Genomic DNA, 17,022 nt, shown 5'->3' on the forward strand with positions numbered 1-17,022 from the left:
TTGTTGTTGTTGTTGTTTGCCGTCGAGTTGGCCCCAACTCATAGCGACCCCTCCTTGGGTTTCCGAGACAGTATTACTACGGAAGTAGGATTGCACAACCTGCCTTCAGAGGAGTGGCTGGTGGGTTTGAACGGCCAGCCTTCTGGTGAACACTCAAGTGCCTTAGGCACTATGCTACCAGAGCTCCTAATCAGAAGGTCTAGGAGTCACATAATAACTACCTCTTGGTTAGGTACCAAAGGAACTCTGCTAGTACAGTGACTATGGCATCTGACTGCTAACCACAAGGTTGGTGGTTCAAACCTACCAGCCATTCTGTGGAAGCAGACTGGGCGATCTACTTCCCTTAAGATTTATCGCCTCGGAAACCCAACGGGGGTCATTATGAGTCAGAATCTACCATGGCAGTGGGTTTCCTTTTTTGTTTTTGTTTTTCGTTAGGTACCAAGGAGCTCTGGTGACATAGTGGCTAAGGAATTTGACTGCTAACCAGAGGGTTGGTGGTTCAAACACACCAGACACTCCTCAGAAGGAAGATGGGGCAATCTACTTCCATAAAGATTTACTGCCTCAGAAACCCAGTAAGGGTTCCAAATCGACTCAAAAGCAGTGAGAGTTTTGTGGTTTTGGTCAGGTACCAGCATCTAAATTTCAATCACGCTCCTCAAGAAACTTAAAATAAGTCCTAGACCAGAAAGGAGACAACATAAGACCCTTCTCACGTATCTCCTAAGGCCATCAAAATGACAGTGTATATATAAGTGCCAAAAGGACAGCCAGAATCTAAAGGGATAGGTGCTCTGAATAACACTCCCCCATCACATGGAGCTGTTGCACCAACAAATGGAGATGTTTTTGAAAAGACTTCTGAATACTTTCAAGTCTGAAAAACACTCAAGAATTAGCAAAACAAAACTGGTGAGTAGATGCAGTCATTAAAATGTGAATAGATGATGAGACATTTTCTGGCCACCTTTTACAGGGATCTCCCTGGTTGTATGTTTCATTAATCTACACTATGGGAATTTCTGGACTTTATGGTGATCATTTTATCTTCTTGGAGAAAGAAAAGGAAGCAGCGATGGGAAAGAAGGGGTGTGTTTTATCAATGAAGCTTATAAAGGAAAAAAATTATGGTATGACATTAGCAAACTATTTCCCTGTATTAGTTTCCTAGGGCTGCTATAACAAAGTATGACAAACTGAGAACAGCAGAAATTTTTTCTCCCAAAGTTCTGGAGACTGAAACTCGAACATCAAGGTGCCAACAGGGTTATGCTAGTACTTCCTTGCCTTTTCAAGCTTCAGGTATTCCTGGGCCTGTGACAGTATGTATCTCACCTCCATCTTCACATTGCTGTCTTCCCTTCATGTCTCTCTTTGTCTTCACATGTGTTCTCCTTGTGAAATCATAATTGAACCCACAACATCCACACACACCACTGTTAACACCTTCTTATCATTTGGGAAAAAAAAAAGAAGAACGTGGAAATGTTGCTCCTCCTTTAGAGGGGAGAACACAAAGATAGAGTGCAGCCACCCAGAAAAGCTCCTCCTGGTAATGGAATTGGAAAGTAAGAGAAGTGACAGAGAAAGTCTATTGGGGCAGACCTGGAAAAGGAGAAACATTTCAGCAGGGTTCAGGGCTGGGGCAAGATACCTGGACCTGACACAGCTAGGAAAGTTCTGATTGGCTGCAGCTGCTCACAGATAATTCCCATTTATTCAGATGATTTAACACAAATCACTGAGGGGGCTGGACACATGGGAGGAGGACTGGGGAAAGCAATGAATGGGAGGGTAGTAAGAGATGTAATGGCACCCATTGTTATTTACCATTTGATCTTTCATTGAAGAGATATATATCATAGAGGTCAAGTGCATAAACTCTGAAAACAAGCAGTCTGACCCCTGGCTTTATCTCTTTCCAGGTGAGACATTGACGAAGTCACTTAAGCTTCCTGTGCCTGCCATTTTCTCCCTGTAAAGTACATATCTCATAGAGTTGTTATCAAGTGATTTATGTAATGCACTTATAACAATGCCTAGCACGTAGTAAGTGCTATATAAACGTTGTTGTTGTTGTTATGTGCCATCGAGTCAGCCCCGACTCATAGCGACCCCTCTTTGGGTTTCCGAGGCAGTATCACTACGGAAGTAAGATTGCCCAACCTTCCTTCCGAGGAGTGGCTGGTGGGTTTGAACCGCCAACCGTCTGGTTAGCAGGCAAGTGTCTTAGCCACTATGCTACCAAAGCTCCCTATTATACACATTTATGCTACAACCAGATATACATATTCTGGAAAATCTCTGTGTTCTACAAAATTGTACACTGAAATTGTAGGGCCAATGGAGCAAGAGGAAAGAGAATTAGAGGTAGACTACTACAAACCTAAGTAACTAGTAGATAGAAAAGGACCAAATAATATTTTGGTATAGCTTAAACTGCCCTGGTAAGCAACTTGACATGGTAGAAAATAGCCCCAGAAGATGTTTAATATGCACATAGATGATAGCGTAGAAATGTTGTAAACACTTTGTTTGAGCAGGCTGGTGGGGGCTGAGATAACTCAGATGGATGCAGAACTTTGACCAGTGGTGTGGCCTTTGAGGTGACCCCAGGAGGCAACGTAACCTACCTTTAAATATAAACTTGCACAAGGTCAGGAGCGTGCCCCTCCAGGATGATGGTCCCAAATTTAGGCACTTGCTTTTTAAATTTCCTAAAATTCAGCAGGAAGGGTTTTTGCTACCAGTACAATTTAGCTATTCCAAGGTTTACAATGAGAGAAAGAAAATAAGAGAAAGTTTAATATTTCCACACTCTCTCATCCAGCTTTTCTCAGTACTAAAATCAATATTTTGCTGTCTATCTGCCTGAGTCCTTTGTCCTTTTCAATTAATTTATGACTCACGTGGTGAGTAGAAGTATGTTAATAATTTTTTTTTTTTTTTTTCCATTTTAGGATGAGGAAACTGAGAAATGAGTAATTAACATGCCCAACATTACAGCCATGCAGAGACCAAGTCCATGGTCCATGCTCAAAAACTTGACAGCCTGTTTTAATTAATTTATTTGTAGGATTAAGGAACTAAGCAATGAGGTCAATCCTCATATTATTAGAAGCTTAATGTTTAGCAACATTAAATGGAAATCTGTTCTGTGGTTTGAGTATATATTCTCAACCTAATCTCCAGCCTGCAATCAGAAATAAAAAAGTAACATAAAAATTTAAATAACCAAAATTAAATTAGACCACCCAACTTCCCATTCAACACATTAAGCACATATGTTAAGCACTATAGTCCTCCTATACCTTGTCCTTATCCCAGCTCCCACCTCTGTATTGTTGTTGTTATGTGCCATTGAGTCAGACCCAACTCATAGCGACCCCTCCTTGGGTTTCCAAGGCAGTATCACTACAGAAGTAGATTGCCCCATCTTCCTTCTGAGGAGTGGCTCGTGAATTTGAACCACCAGTCTTCTGGTTAGCAGTCAAGTGCCTTAGCCACTATGCTACCAGAGCTCCTCCTCTGCATTACTAACCCTAAACCAAACTCAAGCACACATCCACTAGAAACCCATTATAGTGTTTTGCTCCTAAAACTACTCTCTCCTGTAAATCCAGTCATGGTCAATCATCTACCACAATCACTTAAGCTAGAACTCTTGATGCCTTCCTGGAATACTACTGCTTCCTCAGCCAGACAACCATCAATTGCCAAATCAGGTGTACTTAACCTCCTTTCATTCCCACAGCCTGAGCTCTCTTCATCTCTCTTTTGTATGGCCACAATAATTCCCAACTTGTCTCTCTGCCTCCCTGCCACATCTATGCTACTACAAGAGTGACCTCTCTAAAATAGAAGACACATCACCACAACGTGTAAGTTCATCCATTAGCTGACCTGCATTATCTTCAGTCTCCTCTGGTACTTTAATCATACGAAACTACTTTGTCGTTATTGTTGTTGTTGTTGTTATGTGCCGTCGAGTCGGACCCGACTCATAGCGACCTCCTTGGGTTTCTGAGGCAGTATCACTATGGAAGTAGATTGCCCCATCTTCCTTCCGAGGAGTGGCTGGTGGGTTTGAACCACCAGCCTTCTGGTTATGAAACTACTTAAAGTTCCTCAAAAATGCCAGGTTGCCAATTACATCTCTGTACCTTCACTCATGTTTCTTCCTCTGCCTAAAAGACCTGTCTATATGAGTTGGGTCCGACTCGATGGCAAATAACAACAACAACAACAAATACTCCCAATATCCCCACCTCAGACCTACAAACTATACAAGATTACTTCCTAGTAAACACCTATGAAGTTTATTTTAAAAATTATTACTTCTGTGATGGCTTTACAAACCCACCCTGTAGAAGTGTCCCCATTCTCTGTCAAATGTAGTGTTTGCTTAGATTCTGTAATTTCTATTTTCCTTATTTGTTTACAGATACATCACCACCACCTCCAACTTGACTTAGGGCTCCCTGAGGGAGAGTAACTGTAACTAAATCATTCAGTATGTCTTCTGTGTATTATACATTATACTTTATTATTGGCATTAAAAAAAAAAAAAAAAAGCCATTGCCATCAAGTCAATTCCAACTCATATGATAACCCAATGTATTACATAGTAGAACTTCTCCATAGGGTTTTCTTGGCTATAATCTTAACTAAAGCAGATCACCAGGTCTTTCTTTTATGGTACACTAAGCAATCTTAACTTAGTGGTCGAGTGCAAACCATTTACACCACCTAGGGACTTTACTTCATTCCTAGCATGGAGTTTGAGATTATTAAATGTTTTTTTATTAAATGAATGAAAAGTGACACTCATGAATGTTTCAAGTACAGGTAGTCCCTGACTTACATGTATCTGAGTTAAAACAAACCGCACTACAATCACACTACAACCAACCATACTACAACCTTCAAGATTCTGCTGCTACTTGATAATGCCCAGCACTATCTTCATGTAGTTGATCTAAATCAAGATGTTAAAGCTGATGTGATTCAGCCAATGGAATAAGGTGCAATTACCGCCTTCAAAGCATACTACCTACAGGCTATTTTTGCTCAGGCAATAGAAGAAACAGAGGGAAGAAAGGTAACATCACGATTTTGGGAAGAACTATACTTTTCAGTGTATCCAAAACACTGCATCTTCCTGGGAGGAAGTTACAGGAAAATGCATGCAGGATATTTGGAAAAAATTGCTGAGTTATGTGAACATGCTCCAAGCATTTGATCAGAATAACATGATAAAAGAGACTGGTGGAAAAATCATCCATATGGCAAGAACACTGAATTTAGAACTTGCTATCATCAATGTGGAACAGTTCACAGATCATGGAGAAGGAGAATTGACAAATCAGGACTTAATGGATATTGAAGAAAAAAGAAATAATAAGAAAGAAGAATGACAGAAATTGTCAAAAATTTCACAGTGAAAGGATTCACTAAAGGTTTTTCTAAGCTAAGTCAGGGCTCTAATTGCTTGAAAAAATAGACTAAAGTTGTTAGGCAGATTCAGGAAGCAGTGAGATGTTAGCATGAGATATATGAAGAAAAAAAGAAAAAGATGATATAGACAGCTCACTAATCTTCTCACTAGAATTGCTGTCCCCATTCCAAAGGATAACCCATTTGATCCAGAACCTTCCACAAGTGGAGTTATTGCTGACAAAATACAAATATTGTCCAACTCTTCTTCATCCTCACAGTAAATTTTTATGATGCGTGTTTTTTTAATGTATGTAAGTATTAAAATATATCTGTAAATTTATATGTAATGTTTCCAACCCTAAAACACAAAGATTGGATTTTTAAAAACACTGATAATAAAAGGCTACAGTAATGAAAATTAAAAAAGAAAAAAAAAGAAGATATTCCGCTGACATCAGAACCAAATTACCATGGAGTTGTCTGAACAGAACCCTATCATAAATTAGGGATTACCTGTATCTATTTTTACACCATCTTGTGGCCATTTCTAGAAATGGCACTTTCTCCAGAATCCTCAAATCCTATGAAATAAAAAACATTCTCAAATCTTCCTCTATTTCTACTTGTTCCCAACAGTCCAAAATACTGATGAAAGACTTAACTAATTAGCTAACTTATAATAGTTGTTCTTTCAGCATTAAAAGGAAGAAACTAAAAACAAAAAAAAACCTGAAATTCAATAATAAAAAAAATTAGAGAATAAAAAAACAGTTGCCATTGAACTGATTCTGACTCATGGCAATCCAATGTGTGTCAAAGAACTGTGCCCCATGCATTTTTCAATGGCTGATATTTTGAAAGTAGATCACCAAGCCTTTTTTTCCAAGGTGCCACCTAGTGGACTCAAGTCTCCAAACTTTTGGTTAGCAGCCAAATGTGTTAACCATTTGCACCACCCAAAGACTCCTAGGGAATTAACTGCTTTCGACTTGGCACATATTTATTAAAGGAAACAACTGAGTGGATGTAGGTAAAGCAAAAGGTTCTTTTCATAGTTGCTTTTTAGGAAACTAAGCTACAATAGATGTTACTAGAATACTTGTTGGACATTTTATCATATGCTTTATACTGCTGTGCATAATCAATTCAAATTTCCTATTACACACATCAGAGACAAAACAGGATCATTATAAATAAATAACTTATTTTATTTTCCAAGAAGAGGAGGTCCACAAAATAGCTTTAAGTATCATACAAATCAAATGTTTTCTTTTAAAATCAATGAGCCCAGACAACAATCTTTTTTTCAAATGTCTGCTTAATTTCTTCCTATGCTTTCTTGATTGAGGCCATGTGTTATCTTAAGAGCATTTTAGTTTTTCTGTCAGTTTTCCATTCCAAAACTCTCACTTGGAGTTCAACAAATAAATGGCACTATCATCCACCAAAAAAAACATCAGAAGAATTTGAAACAGGATACCAATAAACACCTATTTATTTACAGGAATTCCAAACTAGGAAATACAAATGAAAATTGTTGTTGCTGTTTTTCCATAAAAGACTTACATCTTGGTCTAGAAATCTGACCTCAAAACTATTAGAAAATTCATGCTACTCTTTCTCTACTGATCAATACATCATTTTTTTTTTTTTTGATGATTTGCTACATGTTTAGCCTATGTTAGACATGTAGAGGAAGGATGGGTGTACATATAAAGTATAAGGAATGCTCCTGCCCTCTAGAAAGTTGATTGGAGAGATAAAACAAAAACACCAACAATTTGAGAATGACCAAGTTCTCAATTGTAAAATAATGATTTTTAAGTACATAGCAAAGATGTGGACAGAGAACCATAAGGCAAAGATGTTGTTGTTGTTGTTGTTGTTGTTATGTGCCGTCGAGTCAGACCTGACTCATAGTGACCCCTCCTTGGGTTTCCAAGGCAGTATCACTACGGAAGTAGATTGCCCCATCTTCCTTCCAAGGAGTGACTAGTGGGTTTGAACCACCAGCCTTCTGGTTAGCAGTCAAGTACCTTAGCCACTATGCTACCAGAGCTCCCAAGGCCACAATAGGACATGGAAATCAAAGAATAGGAATGGGGTAAAGGGTTGCTATTCAGGCATGAGTATGGTGTTGGCAAAGAATATTGAATGGACTGCCAGAGGAACGAACAGATCTGTTTTGGAGGAAGTACAGTCAAAATGCTCCTCAGAAGCAACAATAGCCAAACTTCATCTCTCATACTTTGGTCATGTTATCAGGAGAGACCAGTCCCTGGAGAAGGATATAATGCTTGGTAAAGGAGGTCAAAAAGATTGCAAGCAGCCATCTGAGACACAGCAATTGGCCTCTCCTCATCTGGAGCAAAGAAGAATGAAGAAAAACAAAGACACATGAAAACAATTAGTCACCTACATGACCATGAGACCAGGAGAACTAGATAATTCCCAGCTACCACAGTAAACCACTCCTGGGAAAGAGATTAAAACAGGAGGACATCCTGGACAGAGTGGGGAAAAAATGTGGAACAAAATTCAAAATCATAAAATAAAAAAATTTAAAAAAAGAAACAGACATACTTGTCTGATGGAGACTGGTGAAACCCTCGAGACTATGGACTCTAGTCACCCTTCGGGCCTGGAATTGAACTTATTCCTGTGGCTTCCAGCCAAACAATAGAGAGGCATATATGGTGAAGATTTACACCAGCTAGGTACACTCATTAGAACAATCAACCGTGGGAGATCAGAAGGGCAGTATTTGTACAGGGAGATAACTCAGAGGACAGGAGTGAATGGGAAAGAGGGACACAGGGAAAAGGAAACCACAGGGAGGAAGCGGGAAGAGAGTTGTTAAATTATGGGGATTACAATCAGAGTCATGAAAAAAAAATGTGCATGAATTGTTGTGTGGACAATGAATTTGCTCTGTAAACTTCCATCCAAATCACAATTTAAAAAGAGAAAAAGTAGGAGGTCAGTGAAAAAAAAAAAAGACTCTAAATAAGATGGATTGGCAGTGCCTTAAACAATGGGCTCAAATATAGCAAAAATTGTGAAGATGGTGCAGTGTTTCATTCTGTTGTACATAGGGTCTCTGTGAGTCAAAAATGACTCAACAGTACCTAACAACAACAACATTCTGTCTGAAGTGTCAACTTTGGCAAAGGTGCGTGAGCATGGTGTGTTCCAGAAACATCATCTTTTCTAAAGTTCAATTTGCATGCTGGAGATTATCATAGAATAATGTATGTATTAGAGCAATAGAGAGAGACTTAAATGCCAGTTTGTATCTACTCCAAAATATCACAGGTTTATGACCAATTTTCTTTAGGAAACGAGCTAGAAGCAGAGGAGACCATAACAGATTTCAATAAATCTACTCAAGGATGCTGAGGATCTATCATAGAATAGTGGTAGCAATAATGGGAGGGCAAATGAAAGTAGTATTTAAGAAAAAAAAAAAAAACATATTTTAATATTCAAAATGCTGTACATTGAGTTAAATGTGATGCGTAACTGTAAAATAACAGAGCAATTGGGGAAGAACTGCTTTGAGGGGAGTATGGAATATGGATGTGAGATGATAGTAGGATATCTGGGTAGATCTATCTTCATGGTGCATGGGAAGAAATGTTCTTCTCCTTCCTGATGTTTCCTCTATGTGAAGAAATGTCCATCAGTATAATTTCCTTGCCATCAATCTACCTTCTCACTCATCCCCATAGGAATTTGATTGGTGAACTTGGGAGCAAAAATAGGGCAAGTATAGCACTGCTCCTCACCTCTTTTTTTTGGCACAAGTTGTCAACAGGAAATATGTGTTCTACTCCATCCTGACTTGCTGAAGTTTTAAAGGGGCCTATCAAATTTTACATTTTGTATTTGGAAGTTATCTGCTATAAAATAAAGCTATAAGCTATATTTTCCAGTTTCATAAGTAATAAAGATGGTATTTTGTTCTCCATCTGTCTTACTCTTAGTCCATCTCTCTCTGTTTTTTCTTTTAAAGTGGAAATATATATAAAACAAATAATCTGCCATTTTAACTACTTTTAAGTATACATTTCAGTGACACTTAACTGTATTGTACAGCAATCACCCCAATCTATTTCCATGTTTTTCATTATTCTAAACAGACACTTAAACACTCTTCAAACAATAACTCTTCATTCCCCCCCACCCTAGTCACTGTTGTTGTTATTATGTGCCTTCGAGTCTGCCCCGATTCATAACGACCCCTCCTTGGGTTTCCGAGGCAGTATCACTACAGAAGTAATAAATTTCTGTCTCTATGAATTTACCTATGCTAGGTATTTCATATAAGTGGGATCATATAATACCTGACCTTTTGTGTTTGACTTATTTCTCGTAGCATGTTTTCAAGGTTCATTCATGTTGTGGCATGTATCAGAACTTCATTTCTCTCTATGGCTGAATAATATTTCATCATATATATATACAGTACATTTTCTTTATCCATTCATCTAGTGAAGGATACTTGGATTGTTTCCAACTTTTGGCTACTATGAATGATACTATGAGGAGCATTGTTGTACTTGTACTCCTCTCTTAACTGACTCAGCTCCCAGGTGTGGAGAATGAATTCAACAGTCCCCTAAAGCCTCAGCAGTGTCCTTTGGTCAAGTAAAATCACACAAGGATACGCTGATTTGAGAAATATCAGCAGATATGTGATCACCGAAACTGAGCTCAAGAGTGATTGAAAAAGGAAAGAAGGCCACAGGGTAAAGGCAGCCACAGGGAGGAAAGGGAAGAGAGCCATTACATTCTGGGGATTGTAATTCATGTCGCAAAATAAAACTTTTATGAATTGTTGAATGAAAGACAAGTCTGTTCTGTAAAATCTCCCCCAAATCACATTGAAAAGTTGTTTTTTTTTTAAAGTGATTGAAAAGAAAAGATGTCAGACAAAGGTTAGAATAACCAAAGAACTATCGCTAAAGCATTTCAAGCAAAAAGATCAACACAAGTAAAATCAGGAGGCTATGGGGCACTATAAAACAGCAATTAATATTGTTTGATTAAACTATAAAATATTTGTCAAACATGGGAAGAGAAAGTAAAGGTTAAAACTCAGAAGGTAAATTGGAACCAGAACTCAGAGAAATTTAGACATGTCTAGACAGCAACAGAGAAATTGAACAGAGAAGTTCTGAAGAAATCTATGACTATCAGATACATTCTATTCTTCTAAGAGGCATAAACTAGAGACAACATACTAACTAGGCTGGAAAGGTAAGCGATTTCAAATAGGGAGAGACAGAAGACTAATACAAGAACCCAGAAAAGGATGATAAACTAAGGTGTATGCAGTAGAGTGGATAAAGAGAGAGAAAGAGAGCAAGAGGGGATATGATTATGAGAAATACGATAGAATTTAGTGAGCATAGACAATTATCAGGTCATAGAGGAAGAGAGAGAGAAAGATTCAAATTGGGCTAACAAAAAGAGTGGTAATGTCATTAATAGAAATAAGGACTAAAAAGAGTAAAAAAAAAGGAATTCATTTGAGGGAAGAGGAGTTGATGTTGAGTTGAATTTTGTCACACACCCCGTCCATAGTGCCAAAATGTCCTCTATAAAAACATCAGATTATGTTGCCAACTCTGAATGCTTGAATATATCAATTTGTTGTACATGTCACTTTTTTGGGACAGTGCCCCACTTTAACTTTGGCCTCCACACAGATGCTCCTGTAAATCCCTTTCATGGTTCAATAAACATGGACTATGCAGCAACATTCTACCCCACTGATGCCAAAACAAAACACTCCAGGAGAAATGCAATTTTGCAGATTGTTTCACAGTTCATTCAGTAGTTGCTATTTCACGTTCAGAATCAGAAGACTGCTCCTTTTTATTCCAAAACAGCATATGCACATCCATCAAACTCCTGTCCCATTCCTTATGGGAAAGGTGAATCAGAGCCAAGGAAATTGGTTGACTTTTATATTTCTACTTTAAATCCATTTCAATTCAATTCAATTTAACAGGTATTTATTTCATGGCTATTGTTTTGCCAGGTACCAAGGATATGAAGGTGAATGAATCAAGACTCCTAACATCAAGGAGCTCAAATTTCAGCAGGTGAGACAATAAAATACATAAATAAATATAATAATAAACTCATTGCCGTCGAGTTGATTCAATTCATAGCATCCCCTCCCTGGGTTTCGGAGGTATATCTCTACAGAAGTAGATTGCCCAATCTTCCTTCTGAGGAGTGGCTAGTGGTAGGTTTGAACCACCAGCCTTCTGGTTAGCAGTCAAATGCCTTAGGCACTATGCCACCAGAGCTCCCAAATATAATAACAAAAGCGCAAAAATAGAAGTATTAGAAATTTTATTTTTAAAATACGTGTTAAGGGACAATTCTTCCTGGAAAAGTCACAAAAAAAATTACAGGATAGAAGTGACATTTGAGAAGGAGAGATTCTATTAGGACCTGAGCACTTTACATAGCTTCTCTATTAAAATTCAATTTTTCAGATGAGGGAGTTAAGGTTCAGAGCTAACTTTTTAATCCAGATCTGCCTAACTCCAAAGTGCATGTTCTTCCAGAAGCACAATGGTGTGCTCAGTGACCAATGGATAGACCCCACTTGTGACTGAAAGAACGGGCTCAAATGCAGATCCAAGAATGTCTATAATATGTAAGAGAAATGATCAGTGCAATGTGACTAAACATGGACAAAGACGGGAATACTGGCTAAAGAAAGTTTGGGAAAGTCAGCTGGGCCAGGTTGTGAAGGGTCTAATTCCTGGCAAATAATCTGAATTAAAATATTGTAGGTCAGAGATTTTCAAACCACACTGTAAGGACTCTCGGGATCCCATGGCATTTTCTCTAGTGTCATGCCCATAAAAGAAGTTATGAATTTTTTTTTTTAACTATACATTGGATTGTTTTATTTATTAGGTTTGGTTTTGGTAAGGTTTATTTTAAGGAAAAAAAAAAAGAGTTCCATTTCTAAAAATATTATTTAAAGAACTATAGTAAGAAATGGGAGCTCATTAGACTTTTAAAGATGGGAATGAGATCATCCATATGTGATTTAGAATGATGAATGTGATGGCTGTGTGGAGAATTAGTCTACAGAAATAGCTCTTGGGCTGGAGATAGATGTTTTGATAATACAAAATAGAGATTCTAAAGATCTAGATGAACTCAAGCTCTGGTGGTGTTTTGGTTAAGGTATTTGGCTGCTAACCAGAAGGTAAGGGGTTCAAACCCACCAGCTGCTATGTGGAAGGAAGATGGGGCGATCTACTTCCAGAAACCCGAGACACACACACATAGACATGCATACATACATTTTATATCTATATCTATATCTATATCTATATCTATCTATCTATCTATCTATCTATATATATATATATATGTTTTTTGTTGTTGTTATATGCCATTGAGTCGGACCCAACTCCTCATAGCGACCCCTCCTTGGGTTTCCAAGGCGGTATCACTACGGAAGTAGATTCCATAGATCACTACGGAAGTAGTAGCATTTATTTTATTAGGACTTATGATAGTCAAGTATTTATAAATCCCATTAAATATCTGTTGTAGTTAGAAGCCATTTCATATTTTAAAATCACACAAAAATAAAATGATAAATTACAAACACTTTTATAGTAGAAAATTCAAACAAAATTGAAAAAGTGTCTCTATTTCCAATTTAAGATTCCTCTTGGTGTATCTTACCAGTTGCCATTCAGTTAATTCCAACTCATGATGACCTCGTGTTTTAGAGTAGAACTGCATTCCAAAGGTTTTCAATGGTTGTGATCTTTTGGAAGTAGATCTCCAAGCTTTATTTTTCCAAGCTGCCTCTGACTGGATTCAAACTACCAACCTTTTGATTATTTGCCAGGGGCTTACCCACTTGCCCCACCCAAGGACTCCTTAAGTCTATCTAAAAAACAAAACAAAACTCACTGGCACTGAGTCAGTTGCAACTCATAGCAACCCCCATGAGGTTTCCGAGGTGGTAAATCTTTACGGAAGTAGATTGACTCATCTTCCCTCCACAGAGCAGCTGGTAGGTTTGACTTTTGGTTAGCAGTTAAATGCCTTAAGCACTGTGCCACCAGAATATATATATATATATGAATCAAGAATGAGATTCCTAGTTCAAGCAAATGAGTAATGATACTACTAACTAACACAGGGAAAGAAGTAGGAGGAACAAGATTGGGAGAAAACAACCAGCTCAGTTTTTGTTTGGTTTTTACCTGCTTAGTCTGAGGTGTCTGTAGGTGACACATAAGGAGACATCACAGTCACTGGATCTATGACTCTAGATAGAGCCTAAGAAAGTGAGGCTGAAGATACGTTAGCTGAGACCACTGATTGTGCCCCTGTCTCCTTCTCCTCTTCTTCCTCATAATTATTAAACTTAGTTTTCCCAGAGTGCATGGTCACTCAGCTGAAGGCCTATACTTTTAAGCCTCCCTTGAAGCTACATATGGCCATATCTTTGTTGTTGTTGTTGTTGTTGTTGTTGTTGTTATGTGCCATCGAGTCAGCCCCGACTCATAGCGACCCCTCCTTGGGTTTCTGAGGCAGTATCACTATGGAAGTAGGATTGCCCAACCTTCCTTCTGAGGAGTGGCTGATGGCCATATCTTTATCAATGCAATTTGAGTAGACTGTTGTGTACAGCTTGTTTATAACTTCCTTAAAAGGAAATACTTGACCTGCACTGCCTGGGAGTTAGAACACAGACATGATATTGAAATACTTTGGATTTTGCAGGTAAGAACAATACCTTAGGGAATGATGGAACAAAAAGAGAGAAGAAACCTTAGTTCTGGGTGACCTCATGGAACAGAATCACCCACTCACCTCTGTACAGCAGCTTAGACTCACCCTGACAATGTGGGAATCAACATATAGTCAACACACACAAGGATGAATGAGATCACTCAGTACAAGAAGGACAAAAAAAAAAAAAAAAAAAGAGAGAGAGATAATAATGTGGTTTGATGTTGATGTATATTTTACAGGACTGAAAGCAGACATGACTGTATACCAGTATATGCTCAAGAAATCGTATATAAAGAGAGAAAAAAAAAAAAAAAAAAACATTAGAGGAGCAAGATAATGAACAACAACCTCTGAAAGGAGAGCAGAAGGGAGGACTACTTTAAAGACGAAAAAGAAGCATCCCCAGAGAGAGGAGGAGATCAAGATCATTTCAGAAAGGAAGGCTGACTTAGAAATAAAAAATGAAACAAAGGGAAATGGTGGGGTTTTCAATTGAAGTAGATCACCAGGCCTCTGATTCAATGGCAACTGGTTGTTTTTTTTAAAAGGGAAATGAAAATGGAGATTTAAAAAAGGGTGATGGATTTGATGAATTTTGCCAGAACAATATCAATGAAGTGGTAGGAGTAGAAAGCCTATTTGAAATTAACAGGAAGGAAGAAAGCAGATACCATAGGAAAAGGCTATTGTTTGAAGAAATAAAGAGAGGCAGATGGATGGAGGAAAGTATTGGAGGGTCAGGCTTATCATTTCTTATATAATCTCAACAAACTCCTAAATGTGAAGTAAAATAAAACTATGGTAACTCAAAGTTACTAGAAACCGAATAAAAGGTGTATGTACCATGTTGAATCTGTCTGCACACTCCTATCCACCCCAACACCATAAGTCAAAAACTATTTCTGACACACAGTTAGAGTAGGTTTTTATCCCTAACCTCCAAGGTTAAAGCATCCAAAGAAGATAGATGAGATTTAAAAATAACTTTTGGATTCACTTTTTTTGGTAAATTTTTGCATGTTGACAAGTATTTCCAAACAGACACTGGTGTTGCCTCTGTTACATGATGGCAATATAAAATCCACATAGGCACATAGAGGAGAAGTAAAGAGTGGTTAATTTCCCAGAAGACTCCCTATTTCTATCTATCATATCCCTGAAGTTATAGCACTACTATCCAACTTTCCCATACCCAAGAGAGGGCTCCAGGTGCATGCCCTTCTTTAATTGGCTTCTATTCTCACATCTTCCATTTAAGTCATCATTTTCTAGGATAATTGGTATCTGTGAATGCTCACTAGAGTCAAAGGACCTTCTATGGAAAAGGAACTTAAATTGCAACCTAAGGAAGAAATATAGACTATGTTAACTGACTTTGTCCCCATTGTTTAATAACTAGTCCTATTTGCTGAATTCTGTAGTTATATATCCATAAGAAAGACAAAAACACCTATGTAAATGATAATCATTCATATCTGAGTTCGTATTCAAATAACTGATTATATTTATTGATTGTTGTTGTTAGATGCTGTCGAGTCAGTTTCAACTCATAGCAACCCCATGTACAACAGAATGAAACACTGCCAGGTCTTGTGCCATTCTCACAGTCATTGCTATGTTTAAGCCCATTGTTGCAGCCCCTGTGTCAATTCATCTGTTGAAAGTCTTCCTCTTTTTCACTGACCCTCTACTTTACCAAGCATAATGTCCTCCAGGGACTGATCTCTCCTGATAACATGTCCAAAGTTCACGAGATAAAGTCTCTCCATCCTTGCTTCTAAGGCACATTCTGGATGAACTTCTTCTAAGACAGATTTAAGTGAATAAATTTAAATAACAAATAAATAATTTTATTCTAACAATTAGACAACATATGTTGCATTACTCCACATTCCTTTGATTTACCTGCTAGTGAAATCTTATACCCACACTAATTACTAAGCACAGATTTTGAAAAAAAAAAAAAAAAAAAGTTTGTCAGCTGTTTTTCAAATTTGTTAGCATTACAGGGTTTCACTGTTTACCCATTTCTAGAGTTAGACTCCTTATTTAGGTTATGTTATGATGGTGAGGATGCTATCAGTATAAACTGAGTGTAATATAAGAAACTTTCCTCTGAAATGTATTACTACTATGTTTAGTGTAAAAATAAATTGAATATGTTACTCCTTTTATTATACAGTAAACTTCTGAGATCCCATGAGAGGAATTTCTCTGTGGTCTTAGTTCTAGGAATAGCTATGCTTCATCTGAGCAAATGGTGTATACTAAAAATCAAATAGCCAACTGCTTCCTTCTTTGGCTCCCAGTAAGCTTGGCATCAAATCAATGTCCTACACATGTATAAACTCTAATGGCATATGTTTTCCAGAAATGGACTCACTTCACTCCTAAATCCATTTGACTTTCCAGTGTTTATCTTGCCTTTGCCTTAGCTAACAACCTGGCTTTACTTTTTTCCTTTCTCTATATGAATATTTGTGAGTTTCCTCAAATTTTCGGTAAAGAAGAACATAAATCAATGGGTCAACTGATGGATGATTGAAATACACCCCAGATATTACTCAGATCCTAAGTCAGTTCATTCATTCATTATTGAGTCATTAATTCAACCAATATTGGTCCCTGTTAAGGGAAAAGCATTGAACCAAGTACCAGGATAAACAGAATAATGGTCCTTAACTTTGACAATTTTACTTTGGGCTGATGAAGCATACAAGTAACTAATAATGTTTGATAAAATAGAGCCAGTGTCATAAGAAAGGGTCAGGGAAATGCCAA

Source organism: Orycteropus afer, unplaced genomic scaffold (genome assembly GCF_000298275.1).
Source record: "Orycteropus afer afer isolate SDZICR_OR568_19922 unplaced genomic scaffold, OryAfe1.0 scaffold00071, whole genome shotgun sequence".
In the NCBI taxonomy this organism is placed as follows: domain Eukaryota; kingdom Metazoa; phylum Chordata; class Mammalia; order Tubulidentata; family Orycteropodidae; genus Orycteropus; species Orycteropus afer.